Here is a 19,418-nt window from a genome sequence, read left to right on the forward strand (position 1 = left end):
GGAATCAAGGAATCAATACTGCCTCTCTCTTCCCACCTCACCACTCTCTTTCTCTACTGCTCACATCCTTTTTTCTCCTTTCGCTCTGTCCTTTAGGTTTATTTGAAACCAAGGAGGAGGAAGCGATGTAATGTGGGTGTACTAGATGTAGGTTAACTCCCCATAGGATAACCTAAGCGGAGGTGTATGGCCGTTCATATTTATACGTCTCTGTCTCCTCATTCAGGCTAGAAGGATATAAAAAGGGGGCTTAAACTACATCATGACAATGAAATCCACAAAAACACAAAATCGTTTAGATTTCCATTACAAACTAATCTTAAAGACAGAAAGTCAGTTTTTTGATGACATGGTGTCTTTTGTTTTGTTTGTGACTTTTTGGGCATGTCACTAAAGGGTTTGCAAATGAACAAAGTCTGATTTAGACTTAAAAATAAAAAACTGACCCTCCAAGGACAGCCAGGAGGATGTATAAGCCACGTCCATTTTTTTTTTCAATGAATCTTGTGTGTGCTGGATGTGATGTATGGCTCTGAATCAAAACTGAAATAAATTCACATGTTACTGAGCATCAGTCTGCCATCCCGGATTAGTGTGTAGGTCAACATTTTGATGTGGTCATGACCTGGTTGAAATCCAATAACATTAGCAATTTATGGTGTCTTCCACCAATGCTTGCCTTCTTTTTCACCCGTGACAATTCAACACGGGCTATGTGAGAGGCTTACATGCAATTTAGCCACTGTGATGAAAACTGACAGGTAGCCTGGCTGAGAAGCCAAAAAAACCCCAAACTGAAATGTCAGTATTTTATTTTATTTGTTCCCATATCTATGGATATGGGTGTCCTTGTGATTATTTTGACCATTCGAGGATTTTGAGTTCAAAATAACGCTACTGTGGGTTTCCTCGTCGAAATGGCATCTTTGTCTGAAGATTTCTAGAAACACTGTGGGCTTCAGGAAGGGTTTCATTAGCTCAGGAGTGTCAGGTGTACTGATGCAAACAGCATCATGCCCAAAGGAAAGATGCCCCAATAGATAAGCGTATAAACAAGATGTGCCTGTAGTTCACTTTATGAAGGTACTTCTAAAATGCTAAAAGCAAAGGCTCGGGGCTTGGAAGGCATCATTAATCTAGCGGTAAAGTGCTGAAGCCACGGTGAACCTACAGCACAGCTCATTTATCTGCCTCTGCTCAGAGCAGCAGAGCGCACACTTCTATGAGATGTACTAAGAAAACCTGGGGAGACAGTTGGGACCACGAAAAACACAAAAAGAGGAAGAAAGAGAAACACTGTCAAGAGAAACCTGCCTGTAGTGTTCATACCAAAGTGTATGAAAATGTTGATCGTTTGTAAGTGCAGTGCCATTTCCACTGCCTTAGGTGCCGCTGGGAGTTTTATACACAAATACATCTTGCTAAAGCTTTCAGAGAAGTAAAGCTATCGACTGACCTTGGCTCACGCACTGATTGAACCATCAAAGAGGATGCGGACCAGGAAATTCCAAACTGACTCAGCCAAAGGCACGTTGGTGCCTTCTTTAGCAGTGTCATGCCGGTTTTCGATCTTTGAGGATTGATAACGGTCCACCTTAATGAGATGTCCAAGCCAAGCCGTGCTCTGCATGTGCTTTCTAAAGCTTGGTCAGCAGTCTTGTTCCGCAGGACCTCTAGTTATTTACAACCACACAAACACTAACTTTTTCTGTTCCTTCAACTTCACTATGGTGTATAATCCCAATCTCTAAAAACTACTATATGGAGTAGGTTGCCTTTCATTTGTACACATCTAAATTGAATTCCCGTTTTCTCCCTCTTAATCCCAGCCTGTGTGGAGAGAAAGAGAGGGTGGGAGGGATGGAGGGGAGGGCTGCTCTTCAGGGAGGCTGCTGTGTGCTGGTGCCCCAGTGCTGGAGAGCAAGAGACACCTCCTCTGTGATAACCTGTCGGCACGTCTCGAGGGAGAGCTGCGGGTTTTCACATTGTTTTCTTTCTGGTCTAATTTGATGAATGCTCTCTGGCACACAACATGTCTCTTTGGAGACAAGCTGAAAGTCAGGAGGACACTGAAGGCATCTGAAGGGTTTATCCAAAGCATGCCTCCGCTGTCCTGGTAATGTATTCCACTGAGGATGCTGCTGTTTTCTGTTCCCTTTCTGTTTTTCAGTATTTTCTCCAGTAACTTTTTTTTCTTCCCATTATAAGCTCGTGTTTTGCAAATCTTTCTCTCTCCCTTTTGTTTTTTACATATAGTCTGTTGCAAAAATAAACCTGATATTTGTTACTGAGTGTCCGTAATCTGTTGCTTATTAAGATCTGGTCTTAATCCAAATACTTTCTTTTTTCACCCCAGAATGCCAAAAACAAATTTCTATCTTGATTAAAATATCACAGAGAAAACATTGCTTTGCTACACATAATCATTGCACACAAAAGCTTTGCTGTTTGTTAAACTGCACAGAAACCTGCAGATTTTCCCTCATAACTAATCTTCGCCTACATCTGTTCCTTCATGCTCATATTGCATGCGATCCATTAGATGCAAGCAACCTACTGAATAACAGTTCCCATGGGCTGTCACTATTTTCAGATAAGACCATACAAGAAAGAAACCACTGACAGCAGAGGTGGATTGTGTGAAATTCTCTCTACCCGACAATACTTCTAGTTTTTGTCATACTACTTAATAAGAACACTTTATTCTAATCCAGTCTTTTATCCCAACAAAGTAGGTTTTAATATTTTTCAGATTAGAATAAATTGAGCTTCATATTTTGAGAACATCAGTATAATGCAAAACATGAATTTCATATTTTTTAACCTTCACTTAGTTGAAATATAAAAAGACTACCACAATATTTTTTCATGAAACTGCAGGATGATTTTTTTCTTCATATCTTTTTCAGTCAAATCAGCAGCTTGGTACCAAACTGTTAAAGGGGGGGGGGGGGGGGGGGGGGGATCTCTTAGGGGTGACATGCTTTATCCCATCCCCCTTCAACAACCATTGGAGGATTTCCAATGACATCTCAGTAGGAAAACTCCCCAAAGGAGCCCCACTTGGGAAGCTTTGCAAAGCACACCAGCTGTTTTATGAGCATTCTTGTGAGGCATTGACATTTGATGTTATCCCTTGCTTTTTAAATACATAGACGTACTCACTTGTTGTGACTTACATGCAAGAGAAGCACACAGGGAATAATAGCACAGCAGTCAGATTGTTCTTCTTGCCATTGTAATTATTATTATTTTTATTTTGACTGCTACCATACCATACTTATTGCTCATACCACACTTATTTCTTTCAGTTGTGACATCTACTAATAACTTTGAATAATCATACCAAGGTTTTCTACTTGATGAATCTGGCATTATTAAGGTTCAAATTGCATTTCATTTCCCAAAAATAAAATAAAAAACACTGAAGAACCACTGAGTTAAATACAGGGAGTGCAGAATTATTAGGCAAGTTGTATTTTTGAGGAATAATTTTATTATTGAACAACAACCATGTTCTCAATGAACCCAAAAAACTCATTAATGTCAAAGCTGAATGTTTTTGGAAGTAGTTTTTAGTTTGTTTTTAGTTTTAGCTATTTTAGGGGGATATCTATGTGTGCAGGTGACTATTACTGTGCATAATTATTAGGCAACTTAACAAAAAACAAATATATACCCATTTCAATTATTTATTTTTACCAGTGACACCAATATAACATCTCCACATTGACAAATATACATTTCTGATATTCAAAAACAAAACAAAAACAAATCAGCGACCAATATAGCCACCTTTCTTTGCAAGGACACTCAAAAGCCTGCCATCCATGGATTCTGTCAGTGTTTTGATCTGTTCACCATCAACATTGCGTGCAGCAGCAACCACAGCCTCCCAGACACTGTTCAGAGAGGTGTACTGTTTTCCCTCCTTGTAAATCTCACATTTGATGATGGACCACAGGTTCCATTAGTTTTTCTTCTTTTATACCCTTTCTTGCCAGCCACGCTGTGGAGTACTTGGACGCGTGTGATGGAGCATTGTCCTGCATGAAAATCATGTTTTTCTTGAAGGATGCAGACTTCTTCCTGTACCACTGCTTGAAGAAGGTGTCTTCCAGAAACTGGCAGTAGGACTGGGAGTTGAGCTTGACTCCATCCTCAACCCGAAAAGGCCCACAAGCTCATCTTTGATGATACCAGCCCAAACCAGTACTGCACCTCCACCTTGCTGGCGTCTGAGTCGGACTGGAGCTCTCTGCCCTTTACCAATCCAGCCACGGGCCCATCCATCTGGCCCATCAAGACTCACTCTCATTTCATCAGTCCATAAAACCTTAGAAAAACCAGTCTTGAGATATTTCTTGGCCCAGTCTTGACGTTTCAGCTTGTGTGTCTTGTTCAGTGGTGGTCGTCTTTCAGCCTTTCTTACCTTGGCCATGTCTCTGAGTATCGCACACCTTGTGCTTTTGGGCACTCCAGTGACGTTGCAGCTCTGAAATATGGCCAAACTGGTGGCAAGTGGCATCTTGGCAGCTGCACGCTTGACTTTTCTCAGTTCATGGGCAGTTATTTTGCGCCTTGGTTTTTCCACACGCTTCTTAAATTAAATTAGATTAGATTTTGAAAATTTAAAGCCTGTTTTTAAGGCTACATCGTGCTACCTGGTGGCTAGCTACAGAGCTATTGCAAGGCTAATAAATTATTCTCAGCAAAAATTCCTGTAGCATCATGTAGCAGGAAGTAGACTCCAAAAAAAGACCAAATTTCAGTCAAAGAACATCTGAGGTGAGCCCATCAACAGCACGAGATTAATACACTGCTGCAGGTGATGGATTACTCAAAATAAAAAAAGTTAATTTCATAACATTAATGTCCACACTGAACTCACAGTCGACCCAAAAGTGACTGTTTTATGAATATATATATCTGAATATGTACTGTGAGCCCATAGGCTGTAGCATACACCGTGTGGTTTTTAAAACCTGCTTAACTGCACATGAATAGTGCTAATAAAAAGCCAGAGAAGCCAAGAATGATCACAAACTACTTTTTTTGGGGGGGCGGGGGATTAAATGTATAGTTAAATAAGATCAAACACAAAGCATCACACAATGTTTAAAAGACGAAAGCCTCAATCAGTACAGTAGACACTTTACCCCCGGGCCACAGACCAGTACCAGTCCATGAGTCATTTGGTACTGGGCCGCGAGAGTTGAGGCTCGGGTGTGAAATTTATGGTTTTCAGCATTTTTTTTTTTAATCATTTTTTATCATTAACTCGGTTTCCCTGGGTCTTTTTTTCTTCTTTTTTTGGTACTGGTACTGGTTTTTATTTTGTTGTATTTATCCGCGACACCGTAAAGGCCGGACATAAATTGTCGGACATAAATTGGTCGGTGGTGCATAAAAGGTTTTGGGACCTCTCTAGTGTATACAAACATAAAGCGTATCCTAAAGAATCTGAAATCAGTATTGTCTGCATGATCCTGCTCACAACAATGTGCAATTATTTCCCGTGCTCACGCTGACATGCTTTACACTGACAATGGCCTGCTAGGGTCCATAACTGGCCAGAGTTGTTGTGTGCACAGACTAATTGGGAGGAGTTTGTTGTCCTAAGCTTCAGTCTTGCAGCAACACATCATTAGTGGCGCAGTGAAAGAGGCGGAAGAAGGCGACGGGACAGCAGATAGAAAGGCCTCGTAGTTAGAAATGGGATGAAGAAATTACTCCCCATTCTTACATTGAGCCCAAAGCACCTACAGGCTCAGTTGTTCAAAACTACACAGTATAAAACTCAAGTAATGGCTAGTACTCTTTGTGATCCAGGCACATACTCTGTATTTACCCATGGCAGATATCACACTGCAGCAGCAGGTCTTATCAGAACGCCTGATGACATCCAAGTATCTAACTTAGCACCCTGGAACTAGGTCGATGTTGATGAATAATTTAGTCCCAGATGCTCAATAGATTCCAACTGAATAATGAAGGCGTGTGGGCCTCTCAGACTGTGAGTTCAGCTCAGTGTATTGCCTGGCCTTCGCCCACACTCATCCTACTGCTGGCCTGCCAAGCTGTCAACCTCGTGGACTCGCACAGATACAGACTCGCAAGGCTGAAAGACAATGGAATGGCATTATCACTATTGCAGCTGTGCAGCAAACACTGGTGGGATAGGTACTGTATAAATTCTGAACACCGTGTTCCTGACATCTTGATCTTTAACAGCTATTTAAGAAAGGCGCTGACACAAGGGTTACGTGGTGATGCCACAGTTTGCCACCGTGCCTCACAGTACAGTGATGAACAAAAGAGAACAAATACCTAAGGAAAAAGTGAGCTGTTTATCGATATACAAAATGGATATAAAAATATACAATTCATTAAAGTTTTTAGGCAAAAGTTAATTTTAAAAATATATCCCATCCTCATAATTTTATGCTAAACAAAACCGGCCTTAAAAGCAATTCTGACTTTTTTAACATCACCTAATTTAATGAACACAGAATCAAAGCGTCACATCGTGTAATTGTTCAAAGTGATAAGCAGTAAATCGAGACTTTATGCAATGGCTTTCATAATTCTTTTAAATGTGAACAAGATTTGTAAAGAAAAAAAATCACCTTACAGGACTTTTTAACTATGGCTTTGATTTGTTGTATATTCCATAATGTAAAAAATGGCCGTGGTGGTAAGCTGCATGTCTTTCCTTGCTCTGTTTTGAGACGCTGTGCATTTCTGAGAGAAAGGCTTTGCTTTACTTAAAACGGAGCAGCTGCTGCTGCAACTGGACCTCGGGCTGAGTAAGGGAGTGTCATTAAAAAAAGAGTGGTCAGAGGCTCTCCCGTCTCCTCCCCTGGTACCCACATGTTCCTGTCTTGCCATACATCTTCCTCAAGGCTTACAACGCTGCATCCCAGACAACTGAACAAGATGCTGGGAGGCAGCTTCACCCTCCTGGTGCATCCACCGCGTGCAGTGTGGAAACACGAGTACAGCGTCACACGGAGACGTGCACATATTCTCAGTTAAGATGAACTCGGAATAGGGATTTAAAAACTTTTATTTGGTTATTATTAAGGCATGCATGTTAGTGTTCTCATTGCATAAGGACAGTCAGGGGGGATGGACATATTTAGCTACTAGAAAAGCAATGAATAAGCGAGCAGTGGCAGGTGAACTTGGAGTTTGGTCAATAGAACTACAACAGCTTCTGCTGTGTAAAACACAGGCTGCATTTACGAGAGTGATGTGCAGGAACACGAAGGAGCTAATGCGTAAAGTGTAAAGGTGTACAGTACAAGACAGTGTAGATATGAAGTAATTACAGAGCTGCTTTAAAATGTACACATGCATCTGCCCTCATTAAACATACTGCCTCTCAGGGACCCGAGAACACTGCGGTGAGATGACTCCTTTTAATGTGGCTGCTCGAAGGCACCGCTTTGTAGATATTCCTCAAGCCCCCCCACACCCCCCCTCCCCCCAAGGACCCCGTTCTGCTTATTTCCCAGAAACAGTCATCTGCACAGCCCTCAGAACTTACCGCAGCGCGTGATATGGCTCAGCCACCAAAAAGAACCAGGAAAGTTGTGGCTGCGTGGGAGGAGACATGAAGTCCATTTCCCAGTCAGCGTCTGCGTCACACTCTCACCATGTCAGTCACTGACTCAGAGTGAACCATGTGTGACTGGTGCCTAATTCATCCCCCCCCCAGACAACATCAGACATCCTGCACGACGTACGATAAACAGTTGATATTTTGATTCCAATTAAACATGGTGCTTGTTTTTTTATTACTGGAGACGTATAAATAATGTGCACACAATATGGACGGATGCCTGTAGTCAACTCACAGCGCTGAGAGAGCGCATATTGAGCTGCTGCCATGTAGTAGACAGCTCCGAGCCGATTACACGGGAGAAGGCTGGATGCCTTCTGTTAGCTACATGCTCTAAATGATAAAATCTTAATATGATATTCATAAGACACTATCTGCTGCTATCTGCCTCCTACACTCCCCCCTCATGTTCTCTCATTTCTTCTTTCTCTTGCCTATGCATAAACAGAGCTCCATAGAAGTATATTACATGGTTGACTTTGTGCCTCCCCCTTATCCTTGCTTTCACACTTCTCCGATAAATGAAATCTGTCTGCACTGAAGCATTTTTCCCTCTGGATGCCCTGATATTTTCGTTATCTGAAATCGAATCTGGAGCTCTGTGCGTGCCTCTACCTCGCCTTGGTAGTAATCTGGCCTGAGAGCAGGGAACTGCCCAGGAGGAATATCATACACTAAGGATAAGCTGAGGAATAAGGGAAGCATAACAATTACCAGAGAATGGCTTGTAATCACGGTGCTTTCTATCTAAATGCTAACCACAAATGCTTGTGATTGTGGGGAACGTAGTTTGTTTCAATCCGAAGAGACCATACAATTCTTCATTTTCATATTTTCCTCAAAGTCTAAAAATAGATGGCAAAACTAAGCGTGTGCCTGTGCGTGTTTTGAGAAAGCGATTGCAGGAGTGGGAAGAGATACGCAGCTTGGCCACAAATCACTGCCTTCCTGACTTTACCTGCATCTTGACATGCAGTCCCAGTCCCTCGTGAGGTGACAGGAACAAATTTGTCATCCTAATATAGATGCCATCATTGCTGAGATGAATGTACTGAGGTCTAATTCCCAAGTGTAACGTTTGCAAAAACATGACATGAGGAAGGAGGAAGAGCAGCTTTGCCCTACAACAGCACACCAGGTCACCTGTAGCTCCCAGAGAGCATCACCATAATCTGATTCTTGTATTCCAGGTGGGGATTTGTCATTCATAAAGAGGTGAGCGCGAGCGCTACAAGCTAATGAGCGAGGCTCTGGTTCGGCACAAAGGAAACAAAAACCACACTGCAATAAAAATCAGGTGGAAATCGTTTATGAACTCTCTCAAGCACAATTGATTTTTCATCACTAATCCATCCCTGCAGCAATGCTGTTGTGCCAGAGTTCAGGACTGCAATTCATGGCTAGATTTTCTCTTAATAAATTATCAATTTTTTTTTTTACTTGACCTGTCATTTCCTGCAGCTCTCGGCTTGTAAAGACTTTATAGTTTGCACAATTACTGCACACAAAGGGGAACAAATATCTTGAGTCTATCAAAAGATATCATAGCGTAATGGAAATGTAAAAGCACTTCTGTGGTAGTTATTGCACTTTGTCGAGAACAACTCACACAGAACATCACATCTTCTTTTGTGCAGATTAAAACATCCAAGATTGGTCTTTTCCCCCCTCATTTATGGTATTTAGCTTTGAGTTTCTTTTACATACACAAGAGTATTATCAATCTTCTGATCTTACTCTCTCAAAGAAAACAAACAAATCTAGTTTTCAATATGTTAAACTCTTACTTCAAATGAATTTACCTCCTTCCCGAACCAATTTCTCCATTCTCCATTGCCCTTTGTCTCATGTCCACTTGTGTGACAAGCTAAAAGGCTTTATCTGCAGGCATGCAGCGTTCTTTATTTTATTTCTGCAGCATCTGGAATTTGTTTTATCTTAATTTAATCTGGTAATGATATTACTTCATATTGTGTTCCAGTCCATCCCTAAACTGCCTTTATCGTACTTATCAAGTGCCAAGATGGCTGCTCCCTGAACACAGCTAGCCATCTTGAAATTGAAATGTATACATTATAATGCTAATCTAACGCTCGCTATAGCTGTAGACTCAATTACCAAACCGTTATCAAGTTTGAGGTACACTGCATTTGTTTTATACACCCGAAAGGAAAATTTACTGGCTTCATCCGAGGACAGAGGAAGCATGTGATTTCTCTTCGGTGAGAATGAAAATGTCAAATTTGACTAGCACTACTTGAATTCATTAATAAAGGAGCTTTTATGGATGCGCGAGCCAGTTTGTGCCGAACACTTTCTATTTGCTTTGCGTAAAATTACTTTTAAAAATAGAGGGAGCTCTGCATAGCTCGACGAGCAGTTGGCACAGAGCTCGTGTTCATGAATGTTAATGTAAACTAGCTGATCTCCGAATCTTGCAGGTGGGGGCAACACACTGTAGGACAAATTTGTCTCTTGTGTACAACAGTTTGCCTAGGACTATATTCTGTATACAAATCATAAAAGCAAAGGTCCTAAGAGACAACAATGTGGTCTATAAAACAAGCTGTAAAGCTGTCACAAGAGCCAGCCTTTAACAAACAACAGAGACGACATTCACACTGCGTAGGTTTCATTCTTGTCATCCAAACTGTCTTAGTGGAACAATCTGTATTTCTCAGCACTGCTGGCAGTTAGTGTGAAACCTGCAAAAGTAAACATGCTTTCTTTTTTTCAGTCCTTTAATAACGGCACGATGATAAACTTGGCTGAAACAACTTTAGAAAAAAAAACTAATTCCAAATAAATCATCAAAGGAAGACGCGACGTCCTGTCTCAGCTGGCTAATGTGACGATCGTCTTCCTGGTGCAGTCGAGCCTGTCTCTGCTGTCAGCTCTCGAATAATACAAGCATTCATCAAATCAAGCCAACACGTGTCGACAAGCTGGCATGTACCCCCGATAAGGTGGACTGGATCAGTGAGTCACATGGACTCTACAACACAATGTTGAAGGGCAGTTTCTATAATAGCCCCTGGTGAGCGTGAGATGATGGATATGGTCTGTTGCTGGGAGTGAACGTCACAGGGCTCGGGCCACTGCAGGTCCACGGCGTTACCTTCTGTGCCATCTGTCAGCACTGGGTGGGCACAAAACCATGATGGGGTCTGGGGCAGCGCACTCCAGGACCACCAAAAAACAACAGGCAACTGACTTTAGGGAGAAGGTGGGGGAGGTCAGGAACACAAACAAGTGCTGCAGAGGAGAGCTGTCCATCTCCACATCACGTGTTCAACCTAATTCTGCTCTCGTGAAATCATTGGAGTTGTATTATCCACTAGTGCTTTTCCTTTTATTCCATAGCAGGTGGTGGTAGCAGGATTTTTAATAAGATATAGAAAAGATAATAAACTTAGAAAAATCAATAGCGGACCTGTCAGTGAAGTAAGATCTTTGATACCTATTACTTTATCCTCAAGCTTATAGTATCTCGGTAGCATGACGGTCAATCCCATATATCTGCATTGCAGGGGAAATCTTATCCCGAGGATGTTTTCTTTCTCTGAATAATTGAACACAACCTTACAGGGCGCTGACACTCACACTAAACACTGCAGTATGTTTGTAGGTCCATGAGACAGTTTGGTTTAATATCTGGAATGAAATAAGACTCATCCAACATGGCTGCACTGTTGCTGAATAATCACTCTCGTTTATTAATGGAGAACATCCTCTGTTTCCTTAGTACCCTCTCAGTTCTCTATGCATGTGTCTGTTTTTCTAATTGAAAAGCGCACAAATGCAAAATTTAAGGGGGGAAAAAAGGGTTGGCTGGTTTTCATTTTACAATGAGATCTGCCTCTAGATGAGTTGAAGGAAACAGTTCCACTTGGTTAAGAAAGTGACAAACAATTCCCGATACAAATATGAAAAGGAAACTAGATAGAAAAAAATTTAATTATTTTACAAATCAGTAACTTCCCATTTGTTTCTACCCAGTCTCGAAATATCAATAAAAGAGAGAAACAGGCTCTGATTAGGTATATTGTGTGAAGATGTAATTACTTTTCATAAAGATTTAAAACTTCAATGAGCTGAATTTTTGTGAAAAAGTCATGCGTAATATCTATCTGATACTGTAATGATAATGCTTTATTTATATTTATATATGTATACGATCCATTGGCAGTGGATCCACATGTGTAGCATCCCTACATCTGTTTGAAGAAAAAGCTGCACGGATTTTTAAGTATCTGTTGTATGAATTTATTAGTGCTTAAAGAAATGTAGCTTAAAAAATAAATAATATCCCATGTTTGACAGCAGTGACATTAATTTTACAGTAGTTGCACTGTGAAAACCCGTCAATCAAAAGCAAACTTACTATGCTGTTGTCAGCGTGTGCTGCTCCGTAACTTGCGAGAGACAACTGATGACCTCATCCCTTTTAGAGAAGACGGCCAGGATAAAAAGCAAAAAGGCTGATTTCATAACAGGTAAATGGACCGATTACCTACTTTGACTATACAAATGTAATAATCTCTAAGTAAAGGCTCTGTTTTTACAGGCTCTGCTTTTTTTCTATTATTCTATTCCCACTTGTTGAGTGTGTTACTAAACCTTAACTTTAGCACTGCTTAAGAGGACATACCAAACTCAGTTTAAACATGTTATATTAAGTTATATTTATACAAATATATTCACGTTATAGTTACATACAAGTTATTCATGCTATGTAAAATGTAAAAGTGAAATTACATTACTCTAGTATTAGCAGCCTTACACTAGCTCCCCGTGCATTAGCGAATCTAATATAAAGTGGCACTGATTGTATTTAAAGTCATGAATGGACTTGCACCTGCAAATGTGGTAAATAAGTGCATCCATACACAATTTTGGATAGATCCTTAATGTCTGCTTCCCAATCTGTACAAAACCATTTTGTACTTGCGCTGTCGTTATTCTGAGACTCTGGAATAATCTCCCAAATGACCTGAGACAAGCATCAACTGTGACTGTCTTCAGGTCTAAGCTGAAGACAAAGCTTTTTTGTCAAGCTTTCAGAAACTGCTGATCTTTGAAACTCTATGTGGAGAGAATATTAGGAAAACTTTATTTATTTTTACTATTTATTGTTTGCTTGTATTGTATAGCACGTTGGTTTTAAGTGTGCTATATAAGTAAAATGGACTTACTATATGCCAGAATAGTTTGAATTTGTTATGGAAAGAAATGAAACAGCAACAGTAACATTATAGCAGTATATAGTGTTTTCATAGTGCAATGAAGTCTGTTTCAGTGTAATACAAGTCATGTTTTCCACTGAACAGTGAGCAGTAATCAAATTCTACACAGCTGCAATTCTTCTCTTAAGAAATGCTCAGACATGATGTTCCACCTCCGTCTTCTCCATCATAAGAACAGCAACTGTTTCTGTTTATGGGAAGCTCCAAGTGACAGCTTGTTATGGCTCTTGTTGTTTATTCTTTGTTATAAAAGACCAAAAAAAAGGAGTGGTAAGTGACCTAAAAAAGTTTAATTTTAATACTGGAGCCACATCAGCTTCATTAGTGCACTGAGAAAAAAAAAGGCGACACAGTGAAATACTTTTTCATCGCCGTTAACTGGACATTTATGATCTTAAACTGGGATGGGAGCTGTAACATGAAACTGTGCAATTGAACTACTGATGACAAATTTCAGACAATTGATTCAGAATGATACCCATATTAAGATTTATAAAGACTTATTCGAATTTATATAAAAAATGTGAAGGCAGTTATCATGTATCTCAAACTAAATGAAGACAGAAGAACAAGATTTAGCATCATTTGCAGGATAATTAAAGAAGCACAATCTCAATCAAACTCCAGACGTCTGTCTGAATAGGGACACATGCGTGATTAGTCTTAAATCTTGGCTTTAAAGACTTATTCTAGCCTCAATTTGTAAAACAATTATTTCTACCAATATAAACCACGCGGTGAGGTAGTATAAAACACAATAAAGACACATAGTGCAAGGATGTTAATTAAATAAAAGAAGGTGCAGACTGAGCAGTCATTGAGTAGTAAGTTACAGAAGATTTTTCACCGCAAGATTTTTGTGACACTAAGGTAATTATAGTGTGTTCTGTGAGAGTCAGCAAGGGAGGCAAGAAGGTAGCCAAATACCGCACTAAAGGTGTAGCAGTGCAGCATGTCAAATCTTCGATTATCCCTGAGAATTATAGCGAGGTCAGGTTTTGGCCCCTTGTCTCAGGGACCAAGATAAACAGAGCCACTATAAGCCAGTTCAGCTGGAACTGAACCATGTGCTGTGAGTGCAAATGAAATGGCCCACACAATGTGTTTTGAATGTTCCTCGCTTCCTCTGAATGGCCATTACACCCACCTCACCCAGGGTTAATTCAGAAATAGTGGGGGCAATTGGCTATTTGGTGGCAATGATGTGACATACTGGCCATTCATTCTCCCTAGGAACAGGCTATAATCTGCATTTCTTGATTTTTCACCAGCAACAAGCTATAAAACTGAAATTGTACAATGCAAAAAGGTTATGAAAGAAACATAGCAAGCGTGAAATGTCATATGACATCCAAAATTACTGCTATGTTTCTGTAAGGTTTTCCCATATCTGATATTAAAGGTCCCTAGAGCAGAAATTTAAATGACTTGAGCAATCCTGTGAGTTTTCTTTTAGCGCCATCATTAGGTAAAAGTTTTCATTTCTTTAGGGGAAAAGCTTAACATCTCCCGTATGGCCTGACACAAAATTAGTTCTTATAATCATGGATGCCAGACAGTGTGTCCTACTTATATTATTATGAACCTTTTACGTTTTCTCCATTTTCTAATGTATGCCAAAGGAAAAAACAAGCTTCAGAAAATTGAACCACCATATGTAAAACCAATAGAAAGAAACTAGAGGTTCTTTATACCAAACTGAAGGTCACATATGTGTAACATGGCTTTGAACTGTACATATTTCTGCTGGAAGATTGTGTCCTTGTGTCTCCCCTGCAGCCATTACCAACTCTGGAGGATGTTGCTGGAGGACAACATTGGTGGATGGTGGATGGCAGCCCCACACTAGGAAAGCTTCAGAGATTTATATACATATGCACTGGCCAGGGTTGATAATACAGAGCGGTGCAGGTGAGGATCCATCACTGTCACAAGCACTCAATGGCTCTGGTAGATAGCAGTATTTATCTTTTTGTTTCCCCCCTTTGTTCTTTTTTCTATTCTTTTCTTTTTGGAGCTGGTAGGTAAATAGCATTCAGTACTCAGTGGTTTGAATGAAGCATTAACTAAGTACGAATAATTATTTCTTATTTAAGATGCTGTTATATCCCAAACTGCCATCAGACATATTTAAATGTTTTTATTAAGGAGGAGATGATACTGAAAAGATCTAATTTACAAACACTGAGCAGTGCCTGACCACTGGCTGCTAGTTTTACCTTTAGACCTCTGTGTGTGGGCAGCTTGGGGTCAAAAGGACATCAGTACATATAAAAACATACGTGCACACACACACACACAATATCTCTTTTTTTCAATTTACACAAAGTTCAGCTCTGTTCAGTAATTGGTGGAAAGGGTTAGGGGACTGAGTGGGACAAAAATGAAGATGGATTTAAAATAGTTCAAATCTGACAAGTGAAAGCTGTGCCGTTGTTTGCGAAAGCTTACACAAGTTCATTACTGTTTAATTGGATGTTACCAGGCACCACTGCAGGGAGCAGACACTTTATCAAAACACGACAGTCCAGTGCTTACAATCAGCTCCCTTCCCCTCACAAGCCACAATCTGACACCCAAGCGTTTAATATCTTGGTCGGGGAAGCTCGTCAGATTGATCGTATGATCAAAATAAAAACAAGATCATATCTGGTTCTTTTGTACTGGAGTGGCCCTAAAATTTGTATTAATCCAATTATGTTTTAGGCAGATGTAAAATTTGTATCACAATTAAAATAACAATTCTGACTCATCAGCTTTTTTCCCATGGTGAACTTCTTTCCTGATTATGCCAGTGTGCTCTAAGACGATAATAGCCGTGTTAATAAAGCAAGTGTGGACACCCAGTGACTTGAGAAGAATGACTATAATGTAATGTTACCCATAAGTCAAGGCCTTCGGCATTCAATCACCATATAACCCCAGTCAAGCATTTTTGATAGGGCACCTGAGAAGACAGACCCTTTAAAATCATTATTATAATGACCACTAGCAGGATCTTCCCCCTAGGAAGTAACCAGGCCGAGGCAAGAAGACACACCCTAAGTCTGCAGAGCCGATGTCACTGAAAGGTTTCACTGTGCTTGAATTTTCACAACATGTGCACAGCAGGGCTGCATGGCCGAATACAGACATTCTGTTTATTAGGCAGGTATTGAGTATGAACGACCATATGAGGTAAGCATAAGACATTATAGTGATAACCCTAACCCTGTTGAGCTCTCTTGGAGAAAGTCAAAATAGACTGTTTTCTTTCTTTTAGGAAAAAGAAAGTTAATAAATAGTTTTGACCATTAATTAGTTTAATTCACATTGTTAAGCTGTAGCCATTTATTAATAATCCAGTCAAATAATAAAAGACTGGATGGATTGCACCATCCTAAGTTACATTATGAAGGCTATTGCTGCTACTTTCCTAAGAAATTTAGTGCTGTAGGTTGCAGCCACTTACAAATCTAACTACACTTTTTTTGTGGTTTGAGTCATCACTTCGCATCGCTAGGCATGTGTATAAAAGGTCTCAGATATGTTTTTCTTAATATTTTGGATCCAACTGCTCCTTTTGACAGTCTGGCCGGCATTTTCCGGAGCACCTTTTTCACCGAGGTTCAGTGGTTATAGCCTGATACTGCCACTGCCTGCGTTAGCCATTTTATATCCACTGGGACCTGCCATACTAAAAATGTATGTGTCCCAGTAATGTGAGGCTCTTAGGATATAAAAGCATTCGGTGAATTGCATTCGACATCAGAGGGGAGATGGAACAGCTGGACAATGAATAAATGCTGACTATTCAACAGAAAGGACAGTGAATGCACCATCTCTTTTTACTGTAGTGTCCTGAGACAGTAATGTCGTACCGCAGGAGCTCGCCATAGGAAGGCTGTCACATTGAATCAAACCGAACGCGTTGACATCTCCCAATGCACACATTTTTGCATGCCTCATTCATCTCTCCACCTACATCGCTGAACCGCTCTTTAGTTGACTTGACTATTTTCTTACTTCCAGTCCTTCTTTACCACCTTATAGGTGAGCTTGCAGCATAACACGATGATACAATGCCTGTTTCTAAATATGAATATGCATCGCCACTAATCAACCTTAAGCCTTGCAGCCATACATACTGTATACTTTTAAAACAATAACAATAAGATGATCTGGACACTGCTCAACAATAATAACTATACATCTACTTTCCACAAGGTTAATTGTTATTGATAAAAACAGTAAAGCAGAATCCCATTAACAAAATAGCATAATGTCAGTTATCTATGTTTCCAGATGCCTTGCACATAATGCCTCTCTTTGTAATTTGCTATACTTCTAATTTGTCATGGTCCTTTAAATCACCTTTTTTAACTCCAGATGAAAAGGCCAAGGAAAAAAGGGGCATCCATCCTATCAAGGCTATTCCTTTCTGCCAATCTCTTGGTTCCTTGGTGGCAATTTATATCACCGCATGGAGCTGGGATATAATTATAGTCTATTGTCTGATATTTCACCTGCATTACACGCTATTGCAACGGTTCAGGAACCATGCTGAGTCCAAGAGAAAGCCATTCCACGCGGATCAATATTTATGATTGTATTATTTGTCAGCAACTGCGGACCCTTGCACAAACTATTATGCCGGTCTCAGGTCAGAGAGAGTTAGGTGACAAGAGGTAATGTATAATCTTTACTGCGCTAAGTCGAAGGTAAGGTGCATGTTATCTGTAGGAGTCTGTCATTTCATAAAATGAGCAGTGGGTTTAGTAGTCTGCTAACGTTACAGAACAGCGTGATATTTTAATTTGCTGTTTGATTAAATATAGCTGATATTTCGCAGTAAAGAGCTTAATTTTGCTTTCACAGATGCATCAACGTTAAAGGTTAAAGGCGTTTTCACACTAATTTTTAGATGAAGACAACAATAGGCCTAATGTGAAAACTAATTAAATGGGTTTCTTTTTAACAATGAAAGTCATCACTGTTACACTGTGAAGGCACTCAGACGTTTTCTTTTAAAATAGACTGAGGCATGTGTCTATTAACTGTTGTCTCAGTGAAACTGTGAAGACAGACAAGTTATACAAAGAGGAATTAAAATCAAATCATTTGTGTGAAGATTTTTCAGTGAAGTTAAATCCACCACTCCTCGGGATGCTATGATCTCCCTGTACCCAACGCGACTAATCCAAAAATTATTTTAAAATATATTTGTAACAGCTCTGATCTAAGGGATGTTTTAGCTTACAGCAGCTATGCATGCTTTTAATACATCTGACCCTCAAATTATTTGAAATTTTGACAATCACTTTAACTTTGCATGCATTCAGTTCATGTTCCACCCAACCCCCCTTTTCTTTTTTTGCTGTGAGCGTTTAATATAATGTAAAATGCCCAATTAATTTTGAAAACTATCACAGAGTAGCTTTGGCTCAGTTTAAGCACATTTCTCCAATTAGTGAGGTGAGGCTGGCTTTTGATTGTTTATACAACTTGAAACCGTCCCCTGGGTCACGCTGCTTCTAGTTTCGTTTTGTACCAACAAAACATGAAAGCATTTCCAACATTCCAGTCTTGTTTATGCTGTGAAAACGAAATACAGCCACTGCAACTCTTCCTTTTAATGACCTATATGAGAATATATAGTAACATGTATTGTCAATTAAGCAGGTCTTCCAGAATCACTGACATGGCTTTTAAATTCAGTCCAATTTAAAGGAGAAGACTTAAATTCCCAATTTACATTTTTAAAACATCTATAACACATGAGCAAAACTGGGCCCGTGGGACAGAATCCACCAGTTAGGGGCAGAGAGCTTTGCAAAACAGGCACCCTCACACTTTCTTGCTTACATTAGGAAAATATACAGTACATAATTTGTGACAATAAATAGAGCAAATAGCTGTCTCTTAACTGTATATCATTCAATCCTAGACTGTGTCCATCTTAGGTTTTTTCATGTTAGTCCGTGTTTTGTTTTGCAGCTTGTGCATAATACTAATAATAGGATAAGACTTCTTGGGGATCCCCACAACATCAATCTGCTCAGCTTACAGCTAGGAAAACACAAGATGAAAAGGGCCACAGCTAGCCAACTGAAATTTCAAATTAAGAGTGAATGGATTGCCCTTTGATAAAATAATTACACAGTCGCACCAATCATTCACAAAATATACTTGGCAAGGTTGTAGAAAAAATACGAGTACTACACAACTAAGGTATAGTAAATATTATCCCAATTTGTTTATTTTATTTGGGTATACAGATCTGTACTCTAACTCAAGTATAAGCTAATGCACAAAGAATGCAGCGGTCATAAGAAAACACAAAACTATGTGAGTGAATTAAAATTCATAAATATGATGTGCATACTTGATGATGTGGATAGTGAGTGAAACAATGGTAAAAGTATTCTAAAAGGCATGACAGTTCATTTTTCAAGTGTTTTTCATTTCCAGTTCATGGCTGCTGATGTATTGTGAGGCGTTTAAAATGCAATGTCTTCTGTTTTTGGCAGAGACTATGCAAGAATGGTCTGATCACCACTCCATTG

General features: G+C 39.8%; 1 protein-coding gene across 18 annotated transcripts in view; it reads right to left on the bottom strand.

Annotated features, from left to right (window-relative positions):
- The window catches only part of LOC309720212 (neurexin-1a-like), a 256,636-nt gene that overhangs the window by 16,890 nt on the left and 220,328 nt on the right, over nucleotides 1-19,418 (bottom strand). The gene's annotated exons all lie outside the window — the stretch shown is intronic.

The sequence above is a fragment of the Aulonocara stuartgranti genome (assembly GCF_965226115.1).
Source record: "Aulonocara stuartgranti genome assembly, chromosome: 13".
Classification (NCBI taxonomy): domain Eukaryota; kingdom Metazoa; phylum Chordata; class Actinopteri; order Cichliformes; family Cichlidae; genus Aulonocara; species Aulonocara stuartgranti.